Genomic DNA, 13,266 nt, shown 5'->3' on the forward strand with positions numbered 1-13,266 from the left:
AAACATGGAAAAAATGAAGCACTAAACTCAAACAAGCGTGCTGGATTCACTTGTTCATGGGGGACCAAAAGATCCCAATTTTGCTTTTGTAAGTTTTCAGGTATAGAAATATTTCTTATTTAAATTAACCAAAGAAAATGAAAACCTTGTGTTTTCACTTTCCTAGATTTGCAGAATCATATAACAAAGCACAGTCAGCACCAAAGTTATATTTTTGCATGAGCTTTGAGATGGATGAATGAATCATTTTATTATAGATATAATATTATCTTGTTTACAAGAAATCAGTTCCCATCAGTTCAGACCATGAATGCCCTAATTATGATGTTCTGGTCCCACAGTTTTTCTTACTGTATTTCTCTCATATAGTTAATATTTTATACAGGGACAGTCTAGTTTATAATAGTTCCCTTTCTATATATGGATTGACCAATAATGCAGTAGCTGAGTGCATACACACAGATCTGTCCACGTATATAGCCTTTCGTGGATATTTCCGTACAGAGGAAGCTTTTCCCATGTAACTGTTGATGATAATGTCCTTAATTGAACAGAATGAAAAAGCCTACTTCTACAGGAGCTGGATGGGAACATCAGTGCGCATAATGGGCAGGGCATTAAAACACACTTTATTTGTGCATTATGCAACAAGGAATTTTTTTAACCCTTGGTTTGCCATAGTTAAGTTTTATCTGATTGCCTTGGCTGGCTCCAAGCTTTAGAAGTGTATAGTTCACTCACCAATTAGAATGTTAATTATGTTGGCTACTTGTGTTCTCTCCTGTCTGTCACAATTTGATCTAGACCATGTAAACATTCAGATTGGTTATTAAAGTGAAAGAAAATGAAAATAAATCCTTGCGGTTTGCCAGATTATAACACTAATGTGAACCCATACAAAGTTAGTTTGAATCTGAAGCCACAGACTTGCTCTTAGCTGCATCCACTGAGAAACTGATGAGTCTAGTAACTTTGATACTGCAGCCTTCTCTTAAATTGATATTTTTCCAGACATGGAAAGCACACAAACTTTTTCAAAGAAAAAAAATGTTTTGGGGGCCCTTTTAAAAATGCTCAGGAGTTTCTAAATGTTGCAGAAAAACATCCATTTGCTTTAGCTGGGAGAAATGCTCTGCTAGGATTTGGTTTGCTGTAGTTGCATTGAATGCAAATTATCTTACAAAGATGTATGGCACACTCTGTTCTCAGGAAATATGTATAACATGAATGCTGGTTAAATCTCTCTCTCTCTCTCTGTATATATTTCAAAAAGCAAATTACCAACATCTGTGGTATGTGCATGCAAGCTGACTATGTGGACTTTCCACAGAACTTCAGAACAAGCATCTCTGCAAAAAAAAAAAAAACTGCTTTAGATCATCATTGATCTAGTGTACAATACCTTGGTCTATGCATGTACTTCCAAAATAGGTGGCATGAGCAGCTGCAGTTTGGCTTTCCAATTCCTACAGTCAGTTACTAGTCCAAAATGTCCTAACTATTACTAAAGCAATCCAGTGTCTCAATGCAATTAAAAGGAACCTTTGCACTAGAAATAAATATTTGTTTACCACTTGCCATTCTTATGTTTCATCACACCACATTGTTAATGGTTGCCTAAGATTCACAAGGAGGAGGGTGGAGGAATCTGTAAAAAAAAATATGAAAAGGGTACTCTTGCATTGTTTTCTTTAGAAAATCAGTTCCTGCAAGTGAATGAATCAAAATGTGGAAACAATTTATAAAAGGGAGAGGGTTCTATTTGGGATTAAGCCATGCAGAAGGGATCAAAGCTCAGAAGCACAATACATCCTCTGTGTATAAAATGTCCTAGGTTCCACCTTATACATCTTCAGGTCAAAAAGAGTTTGGTTTGCAGGGATCAGAAGGCCATCTGCTTGAAACACTTTAAATCTGCTTCCAGTCAGAATAAACAGAAATAGTCCAATGATCTTATTCTAATGTAGTTCCACATGTTCATAGGATATGTTACAAGAACAAATGTGCATACAAAGTATAACTAATAGCCTGTCTGTGACTGCTTTATAAAGAACTTGTCAAAGACATTCACTTATCCTTAGGTACAATAAACAGAAGGTTCCAGATGAAGATCTATATCAAACAGTTTTTTCATCAAATATTATTAACCATTACCAAGTATATATAGGTGGGCACATGTACATACCAGGCATATTTGTTGACACATTGTGATATTCTTCTATTAAATACTGTTACTTTGTCACAACATATTCATGTGTTATATACACTTCTGATTTTCATCTTTCTTCCCTGGTTACTGCTGTTGCAAATGGTATCTGTGGCATCAGATGTGGTCTTTTACTTTATAGTGTAACTTTTTTCCACCCAAAGTGTTGTAATGTTGGAGCATTTTCTGGTGCTGAAATTTGTATATTGGCCAAACAATAAGAAGTATTTTCCCCACTGAAACTGTAAATAAATGCTTTATGAATTAATAGCAAAAGTACAATCCGCTTGGATGTGTTCTTTCTGAAAAACATAGCAGTGCCCTTAATTTCAGTGGCATCTATGTAGAACTTCCCAGTAGATTGTGCCCTGTATGAAATTGCAGTTCTGTATGGGAAAAATATATGTATAGGTGGCTTGTTTTGTAGGAAAAGCCCAGCAGGAACTCGTCTGCATATTAGGCCACACCCCTTGACATCAGCATTGTTTCACACAGGACTTTTTTGTAGAAAAAGCCAGCAGGGACTCATTTGCATATCAGGCCACACGCCTTGACATCAAGCCATCTGGAACTGCGTTCCTGTGCATTCCTGCTAAAAAAAAAAAAGCCCTGTGTATAGGAGCCCTGTGGCGCTGAATGGTAAAGCTGCAGTACTGCAGTCCAAGCTCTCTGCTTACGACCTGAGTTTGATCCTGGCGGAAGCTGGGTTCAGGTAGCTGACTCAAGGTTGACTCAGCCTTTCCTCCTCCTGAGGTCGGTAAAATGAGTACCCAGGTTGCTGGGGGGGGGGGGGAAGTGTAGATGACTGGGGAAGGCAATGGCAAACTACCCCATAAAAAGTCTTCCGTGAAAACATTGTGATGCGACATCACCCCAGAGTTGGAAACTGGAGCTCGCACAGAGGACTACCTTTTTTATGGGAAAGAGTAATTACAGTTCTGGCATCTGATCCAAAAGAGTACATTTAGAGCAGGGATATCAAATGTAAGGCCCAAGGGCCGGATCACGCCCCCAGAGGGCTCCTATCAGGTCAGCAAGCAACTCATGGTCATCTGCTTTCTTCTCTCTTTCTCTCTTGCTTCCTTTTGCATCACAGCTTGCTTTGCCAGGCTTGCTCAATCACACAGAAACTACAGAGCAAAACCTCTGTTTTCTCCATTGGTTGACCAGCACATGAAGCATGTAGAAAAGCTCAAAATGCCAAGGCATTTCATTTTTCCCCTGGGTCTTAGGCTCAAAGCATTGACCATGGGATTTATGTAATGAATGTCAATGAATTAAAAGTAGGTTTTCATCCTACAGATACAAACCTGAACAGCACCTGAACAGCATACTCAAGATTGCTGCAGCACAGAAATTGTCTCCAGATGTTGATGCAATAATTCAGAGCAATGTTTTAAGCATGTTTTATTTTACTTTTTTAAAAAAATATATTTAATTGCATTTGTCTTTTTCTTTATAAAGTTTATATCTCCACTACCTGGCATTACATTTTATGACATGCATGGCCTAGCCCAACAAGGTCTCATTTATGTCACATCTGGCCCTCATAACAAATGAATTTGACACCCCTGCAAAAAAAAACTTGAAATCTGCTTGATTAGCTATTTGTCTGGGAAAGGAAGGGAGACACAATCCAGCTACTCTCTCCCTGCTTAAAATATTTCAGCTCTTTTTAAACAGAATGGTTCGCCTTTCCAATCTTAGAGACTGGATTGGGAAGGGGAAACATTTAAAATACCCATTTATATGAATGATTCTTCATCCATCAAAGGATATGATGTATATCACCCCTAGCTTGATTAGGGCACTTTTGTTTCCTAAAAATTATTTCCTAAATTACATAACAAATAATTTCATTTAGAACTACCAATTTATTAGAAACATTGTTTATCTTCTGTACCATATCAAAAAGTTGATATACTCTGACTCACTGCCAGATTAAACCCTGTGAAGACTCCTAAACAGTCAAAATCTTGGGGGGGGGGGCTTGCAGATTATCTCAGAGTTGGAGCACCCGCCCTGCCACCCATGGCCCCTACTGTAGCCTACAGGCACCTTTTCAAAAGCCCCTTTGACAAAGCTGTGGGGGAGAGGCAGAGAGAGGCAAACTTGGCAACACCAGCTGCAGCCACACCAGGCAAGTTGGGCAAAGAGCGGCTCAGTTGCTGACTGCACATGTAGGCTCCAAGGGCTGCAAGCAGGGGGGAAACTGGAGGGGGGGGACTGGCCTGGGTTCCCTAAAAGCGAGGGGGCTCATAGGCCAGTGCCTACTTGGCCTAATTGTTAATCCAGCCCTGCTCTGACTCTAGGAAGATCAGAGTCCAAGGTGAGTTTACCCTGCAGTCAATATTCCTTCTAAGCTGAGTTAGCATGAGCTAGCTCACAGATTTTTAGCCTCCAGCTCACACATTTTTATCTTAGCTCAGGAAGGATGACCCCAGAGCACACTAATTTATGCAGTTGCTCACAACTTTCATGCCAGTAGCTCACAAAGTAGAATTTTTGATCACAAGATTCTGCAGCTTAGAGGGAACATTGCCTGCAGTATCTCTTTAGCAAGGCAAGACGGAGCTCCAGCTACACCAGAAACCCTCTCTTTGGCTTTTCACCCACCCTCTTACTGCAGTTTGGTGTAGAGGTTAAGAGCAGCTGACTCTAATCTGGAAGAACCAGGTTTGATTTCCCACTTCTCAACATAAAGCCAGCTGGGTGACTTTGGGTCAGTCACAGTTCTCTCAAAGCTGTTCTCTCAAGAGCACTTCTCTCTGAACTCTCTCAGTCCCACTTACCTCACAGAGTATCTGTTGGGGGGAGAGAAAGGGGAAGGAGATTGTAAGCCTCTCTGAGTGAAAGGCAGGGTATAATTCATATACTGCTGCTGCTGCCACTACTACTACTACTGCTACAAGGGCACAACCTGGCCCTTCCTCCCTGGCTTCCTCTGAGCCAGCATAACAAAGGTGTGTCTGCAGTGGAGCCAACCCAGATTTCCCCAATGCCCTTTGCCCAGGGGCAGGACTCAGTACAATGAAGGGCCTCTGAGTCAATGACTTTCACTGGTGGAACCTCCCCTCCCCCACCTCCCATGAGAATGAGAAAGGCCTTTTATCCAGCCTGTTTTGGTTCCTGAAGGCCAATGCCATCACCAGCCTCCTTGTGCCTCCAATTTCTCCCCAGCAGCCCTTGTCCACAGTTCCTCCTCTTCTCTGAGGAGTACACCAGACCCACCAAGCCTCTAAAACATGGCCAGCACATTTCCCTGATGACCCTTCTGCAGCTTTACCATTAGTTTAATGGCCGATGCAATTTTGAACCATACATCAGAATAATTTGAAATTGAAAAACACTACAATAATGCAAAATAAAAACACACATTCAGATTTGCAAACTGTAAACACAAAAGAAGTATTTATAATGTTTTCTTTACATAGCAGAGTCTTCTACTAGATCGTGCCTTGATGGACTATAAATTATGCATTTCTACTTAATCACTTATATGAACAGCATTCTGTCCAAGCAAGTGTGAGTTATAATATGCCATTGCCAAAAATGGGAAAGTTTGAATGTATGGAGATAGAATAAGCTATAATAAGGAACTGAATTGGATCATACAGAAGCTTAAAAATGAATTTGATTAACAAATTGATTTCAACAACAGAGTCCTATAATATCAATTTGTTTTACCTGTTTTAGATTCAAAACAGATGACTGTAGACTTGCTTGGACTTCCAGGGGAGGAAAATGCCGAGCTGAGCTGCTTCTCATAACGGGAGCAGGCTGGAACTTCTGTTCAGGGTAGTGGAAGGCAAATTAATGCCTACTGCCTACTTTTCTCAGTTAGAGAATAGTCCAAGATATGCACAGAAAACTTTGAGGAGATTTACCTTGGCTAAAAGGGAGTCCCGGGGAGGGGGCTCCTTTGAGGGGTCTCCGGGAAGAGTTGCATTTTCATCATCTGCAGAAGTTCTCAGAATCATTTATTTGGGATAAGCTCGACAGAATCCTAACCTTCTTGGACATTATTAAACATCTAAAGCTACACAAGACCAGTGTGGATCTGGATAATTGGCACAAAAGGTACAGATTACTATCTTTCATTCCAGGACTATTTACAGTTAAACAGAATAAATTCAGAAGGTGGAAATTGGAAATCGAGAAAGCTTGGAAGAAGAAGGGAGGAAGAGGTGAAATTTGGACTTTGTAAATTTAAAGGACAGTGCTAAAAAGTGGGAAAGAATTTATTGTTTGGTCTACTTGCTGTTTTGAAAAAAGAGCACCATCGTCACAGACCTGCAGTACATACAATCAACACAGGAAGTACGTCAAGTATCGTGAGATCTCTCTACCAGTGAAAACGGGATTTGGTGGCAAGTAAAGCAGGAAGTAGCAGATAAAAAGCCTACTCTAGGACTATAATATCATAGAGAAACATCGGCAGCCATTGCAAGGAGTTCAAAATTAAAATAATATTTTAAAGTGTTCAGGACATTAACAATTGTTGGGACTAATTGAGGTGACAGCAAGAAGATAAATACTATTGGACATATTGTTTATAATGGACTTTAGAAGCCTTTAAAAGAAAAAAGAAATTTTTTTTAAAAGAGAAGCAAAAAGTCGCGACCGCCATTTTGAAGGATTTAAAAATTTTAAAAATTAATATCTCGGTTTAGGAAGCTCTGAGGATTGCAAAATTAGGCTTGTTGTAAAGAGCATGTTGTAAACACATGGAAGGAAGCTGTTATTTCGTTGATTCCAAAGGCAGTTAGAGATGTTACAAATGTAAAAAATTAAAGACCAATTTCGTTATTAAACAATGACTATAAAATATATACAAGAATCTTGGCAGAACGGCTTAAACAACATTTGATAAATTTTATAAAGGAAGATCAAGCGGGGTTTCTTTCCAAAAGGCAAATAAGAGACAATATCAGAACTGTTGTAAATATTGTAGAATATTATGAAAGACATCCAGAAAAGGAAGTAGCATTATTTTTTGCGGATGCGGAGAAAGCATTTGACAATTTAAACTGGGACTTTATGTTTGCAGTAATGAAGAAAATGGAGCTGGGAGAAAGCTTTATAAGAATGATAAAAGCAATATATACTGAACAATGTGCAAGGATATGCATAAACACAGATCTTATGGAAGATATGATAATTAGCAAAGGGACAAGACAAGGTTGTCTGCTCTCTCCATTGTTGTTTATAATTACTCTTGAAATATTATTGATGCAGATTCAAGAAGATAAAGAAATAGAAGGATTAAAAATAAAATGATTTATTTACAAATACAGAGCATTCGCAGATGATATAATGTTTATAAATGAAAATCCTATACAAGTTACACCTTTATTGTTTGCTAAAATACAAGAATATGGGGAGTTAGTGGGACTTTGTATTAACAAAGAAAAAATCTAAATTTTTATGTAAAAATATGCAAACAAACAAGCAACAGGCTTTGCAGAGACTGACGGGCTGCGAAGTTACCTCCAAGGTAAAATATTTGGGTGTGGAGATAACAATGAAGAATATTGATTTGTTTAAAAATAATTATGAGAAGCTATGGCGTAAAATGGATGAAGATATGTCAAAATGGAATAAACTTAATTTGTCATTGCTGGGTAGAATAGCTGCAATTAAAATGAATATTCTACCAAGAATAATGTATTTGTTTCAAACTATTCCAATTGTGAAAAATAGTAAACAATTTGATAAATGGTGAAGAAAAATTTCAGAATTTGTATGGGCTGGGAAGAAACCAAGGATTAAAATGAAAATTTTGACAGATTCAAAGGAGAGAGGTGGATTTCAATTACCTAATTTAAATTATATCAAGAAGCAGTTTGTTTAGTGTGGATAAAGGAATGGATAATGCTATTAAATAAAAAACCCTTAGTGTTGGAAGGTCATGGAAATAAATTTGGTTGGCACGCGTATTTGTATTATGGAAAAAAGAAGATGGACAGTTTTTTCTCTCACCATTATATACAAAATAATTTGTTGAATACATGGATGAAATATAAGAAATATAGAGATGAGAGAAGACAGTTTTGGATAGTGCCATCTGAAGTAATAAAAATAACGGCTGACATAGGTGAAGAAAAGTGGTTGTCATATAATCAATTATTAAAAATACAAAGTGGCAAAATAGAATTGAAAACTGCTGAAGAATTGAATAATAAATATGATTAGTTTCAAATGCAACAAATAAAGAGTTTGGTGGATAATGATATCAAAACTGAAGAAATAAGAAAAGAACAAACAGAAATGGAAAAAGTTCTGCTTGGAGATAATGAAAAATTAATTTCAAAAATATATAAATTACTTTTAAAATGGTCTACGGAGGATGAAGTAGTGAAATCTCAAATGATTAAATGGGCAATTAATGTAAATAAAGAAATACAGATGGAAACTTGGGAATAGTTATGGAAGAATTCTATGAAGCTTTCGACATGTCATAGTATTAAAGAGAACTGTTTTAAAATGATGTATAGATGGTATATAACTCCTAAGAAATTGGCAAAGATGAACAACAAGATGCCAGATAGATGTTGGAAATGTAAAAAACATGAAGGTTCTTTCTACCATATGTGGTGGGCTTGTGAAAGAGCAAAAAAGTATTGGCAGATGATTCAACAAGAAATTTCTCAGATCTTGGGATATGAATTTAAGAAAGTTGCAGAGTCTTTTCTGTTGGGATTACAAATGGAAAAATTTCCAAAAGAAGATAGAACTATAATTTGGTACTTGGTTTCAGCTGCTAGGACATTATATGCGCAGTTGTGGAAGCAAGAAAAAATACCAGAGAAATGGGATTGGATTATAAAAGTTATGACATGGAGTGAAATGGACAAATTAACAAGAATTCTAAGAGACTATGATTTAGAAGTTTTTAAGATGGAGTGGAAAAAGTTCAGAAGATATGTAGGAAAAGAGTGGAAAGTAAAAGAACATTGGACAATTTTTGATAATGATTAAGTTTTAGAAAAAAGGAGAATATTATTTTTTTTGTTTTTATTAGCTAAGGGTACCTTTAAATGTTAATATTTTAAGTAAATAACACCAGCGGGGGTCAAGTAACGGGGGGAGGGGTGGGTAGAAAGTAATATAAGTTATTAATAATGCAAGAAATATAACTTGTTACCATATGTTACTAAATAAAATTGTTTTAACTAAAGCAGATGACTGTACATGCAGCATCCATTACGATTCCCACATGTCTACTGAAATAAATGGCAGCACCATTAATGAGACCATAGAAAAGGACAGATAATGATAATTAATAATGCAGCTGGAAAGATGAGTTTGGCAACATAGAACCAAGTTAAGAATTACATCCTACTGAGGACTGTAAAATTGAGTCATCAATTATTAATAAGGGCTTCATAGGGTGTGGTCACACGTACCTTTAAAAGCGGGTGTGTAGCGCTCAAATCTGAACTGCTGAATATTGATTCGATGCAGGGCAGTTCAGACAAGCATCCAAGAATGCAATTCATTCTGTTGTTGCGGGATCAGACATCTAATACTATCTCGCTATTTTCTTGGAGTAATCAGATGGTGATATCTGGGAGCGGGGGGTCCATTGAACATGCGCCCAACTGTTCGGAGCTGGGAAATCAAACATTGCTTCAGAGGCAGGGGGGAAGTTTCCAGAATTAACGTTGCTGATCCAAACCAAGGAACTGCCAGGAATTGCTTTCCTAGAAATTGGCAGTGACAATGATATCTTGAAATCCTCCACATTGAAAAAAAAGATTTTTTTTCCTGTTCTGAATAGTGGGATAACGTTCCCCCCCCCATCCTGTGTTGATTGGAGAAGCAGAAGCGTCACCTCAGATTCCCGGATGATCTGACAATGTGCATGTCTGCTGGGCCTTTTTTTTTTTAAATAAAGGTGGGAGGCGTGAGCTGTCCAAACAACAAAAAGCCGATCTTGTGCCGCTGTTTTGAAAAAGGGCCGGACTTTCTGTGCTGTCAAATTAATGCGCCATTCAGGCGTAGCAAGCCTGGATGACCCTCGATGATGCTCGATTGCCAGATGTGGATGTCTGAACAAACACATTTAATCCGTCAGCTAGACGGAGCTGTGTCGTCACTAATGGTACGTGTGATCGCACCCATAGTTATTTTTTTCCCGCAGCAGTGACTTTGAGTGCCATTCTATGCAGAGTTACACCCTTCCAAGTCTATGGAAGTCTATAAGTTTAAAAAGGTGTAAACTCTACTTGGAACATGCTGTTTATTGTTGTGACAACTTGTACAACATCCAATACATATATCTTAGTTAGTTTCTGTGGTCTGTCTTTCTGGAAGTCTCTGTGGCATCATTGTCAATAGCACTATAGTGATGATCCTGATGCTATCAATATATCTGCTCTAGACTGATTCCACATTAGCCTTTGTCCCAGTCTTATTCTCAGCTCTTGAGTTTGCATGGGGCAAAAAGCAAGCAGGGAACATGCAGCCTTGCTCCAGAGATGCCAATGCAGAATACGGGAAAAGAACTGCTGTGAGGACACATAAGGGAAGCAAGTGTAAAATGTGGAATTGATTATAGTTTACTATGATTTCTGCATTACTGCCATCGTGACACCATAATTACCAAGGAATCAAATGTCATTCTGATATTACCCAATCACAGAAATGTGCATTATGATTATCAGGGCTTAGTGCACAAGGATCTTTGTTACATAACTGCTTTTTATTGCAGTCTACAGTGACTCCCATTCATGGCATGCAGCTTGTGTAAAGTGGCTACTCTGTACACAATTAGAGTGTTTGCATTCCACAACAAATTAACTTTTAATCTGTACAAAATCATCTGATTCTGCATGTGCTAGCCAAATGCTGAAAGCAGCTTCTCTATTATCTGTAGTCTACTAAAACAAAAAATCCAGCCTTATATACACTGGGAAATTGAAAGCTAGCCTATTATATATATATATATATATATATATATATATATATATATATATATATATATATATATATATATATATATATATATATATATATATATATATATATATATATATATATATATATATTGGTCGTAGTTTTTCCTCATGTTCCTATGTAGTATGACTCTTCTGGTTGTGCTTCTTTATATGGCAACCACTGCACAGAAAACTCTGCACTATGCACAAATGGAAAGCAGGCCTCCGGGTTCACATGCAACAGCCTTAGTCATAGTTATGTCTTTATGCAATTCTGTAAACATGTTTATGGGGGGGGGCTTCCTCCGGGTGACCTGCCCCCCCAGGGAAAATGCATGCGCAATACATCGCCTCTCCTTTCCCGGTGTAGTGAACGCTGCATGGTCACTGTCTGGCTATGCCTGGCAGATGGTCACTGCAATGGCCTCTCCTACATTACTGCATCCATGGCAACACTTTCTCGCTGGTCCCCCCCCCCCCGTTTTCACAGAGTTTGCCACGTCATGGTGCAACCAAATGTCCGGTGGTATAACCGGATGGGCAGGCTGGGCTCACCAACCTCACCAGCCAAGAGAAGGAAAACTCTAACATCGAGCCCGGGCAGACAGAGCTCATTAATGTAACATCTACCACCTGGAGGACTCGCTGCCGGCGTCCCGGCTTACTGGGCCATGGCAGATGACCCCATGGTGAAAGGGTGGAGCCAGTACTGCGCACACTGCGCTTCACCTAAAAATTCCTCTGCGCAGACCTGAAGGGTATCCACATCCCCAACCCACAACATACCAAGTCCTGCAGCGATGGGCAAGGGGCGAAACGGCAGGTGGAAGATGCCACTGGAAGCCGCAGTCCCGATCCTGCATGTAGGTGGTTCAGGGTATTGGTCTCCTGATGCTGACCCGGAGACGAAAGCATTTTTCGGCAGCACCCTGAATGACCAAGCAGCCTTATTTAGGGACAGCACTGCTTGCTCCATATGGAGAGGGGCTTAGAAAAGGTGGCCTAAACAAAGCTCATCTCCTCCCCCCCCAGTTGGCTAGCCGCGGTCAACTGGCATCCTTACTTGCAGTCGAAAAATAACAACAAAGAAAAGGCATGCACCTGCCTCACAAAGTGTGCAAAGACAAAAGCTTGTGTGTTGGAACATCAGAACCATGCTTGACACAGTAGACAGTGGTCGCCCTGAACAATGCTCTGCTCTAGTTGCCCACGAACTTCTCAGGTTGAATATCGACATAGCAGCTCTCAGTGAGGTCCGTTTCCCTGAGGAAGGTAGTCTTCAAGAACACGGTGCTGGCTATACCCTCTACTGGTCGGGTAAGTCAAAGGCTGAGAGCCGCCTTTCTGGCGTTGGCTTCATGGTCAGGAATTCCATTGCCTCTAAACTCAAAAACCTGCCAACAGGTCACTCAGATCGCATCATGTCTATGCACCTCCCTCTTCAAAACAAGCAGCATGCAACACTCTTCAGTGTGTATGCCCCAACCTTTCAAGCAGATTCTGCAGAAAAGAATAAGTTCTATGCTGATATATGCAACCTTATACGGAAGACCCCTACAGAGGACAAGGTGATCATCCTTGGCAACTTCAATGCCAGAGTAGGTAAAGACTTGGAAGCCTGGAAAGGAATACTTGGCAAACACGGCATTGGTAACTGCAATGATAACAGGCGCCTCCTGCTAGAATTCTGCACGGAGCATCAGCTCACCATTACCAACACTATCTTCCAGCAGAATAACAGTCTGAAGACAACCTGGATGCACCCAAGGTCCAAGCATTGGCACCTTATTGACTACATTCTGGTGCGCCAGAGAGACCTTCGAGATGTCTTATACACCCGAGTAATGCCAATGCAGAATGTCATACGGATCATCATCTTGTACGCTGCAATCTCCATCTTCACTTTAAATCTACACCAAGGAGAGGCGGTATCCCCTGGAGGAAGTTTCAGGTTGGCAGCCGTCAGTCAGCCAAAGTTAGAGCTGCCTTCCAGGCAAAACTCCAGACAAGAATTGAGGACCCCAGTTGCCTCACAGATCCTTCTGCAGAAGCACTCTGGGAACACCTAAAAACTACCATCCAGTTGACCTCTGAAGAAGTCCTCGGGTTCTCCACAAG

The sequence above is a fragment of the Heteronotia binoei genome, chromosome 21 (genome assembly GCF_032191835.1).
Source record: "Heteronotia binoei isolate CCM8104 ecotype False Entrance Well chromosome 21, APGP_CSIRO_Hbin_v1, whole genome shotgun sequence".
In the NCBI taxonomy this organism is placed as follows: Eukaryota; Metazoa; Chordata; class Lepidosauria; order Squamata; family Gekkonidae; genus Heteronotia; species Heteronotia binoei.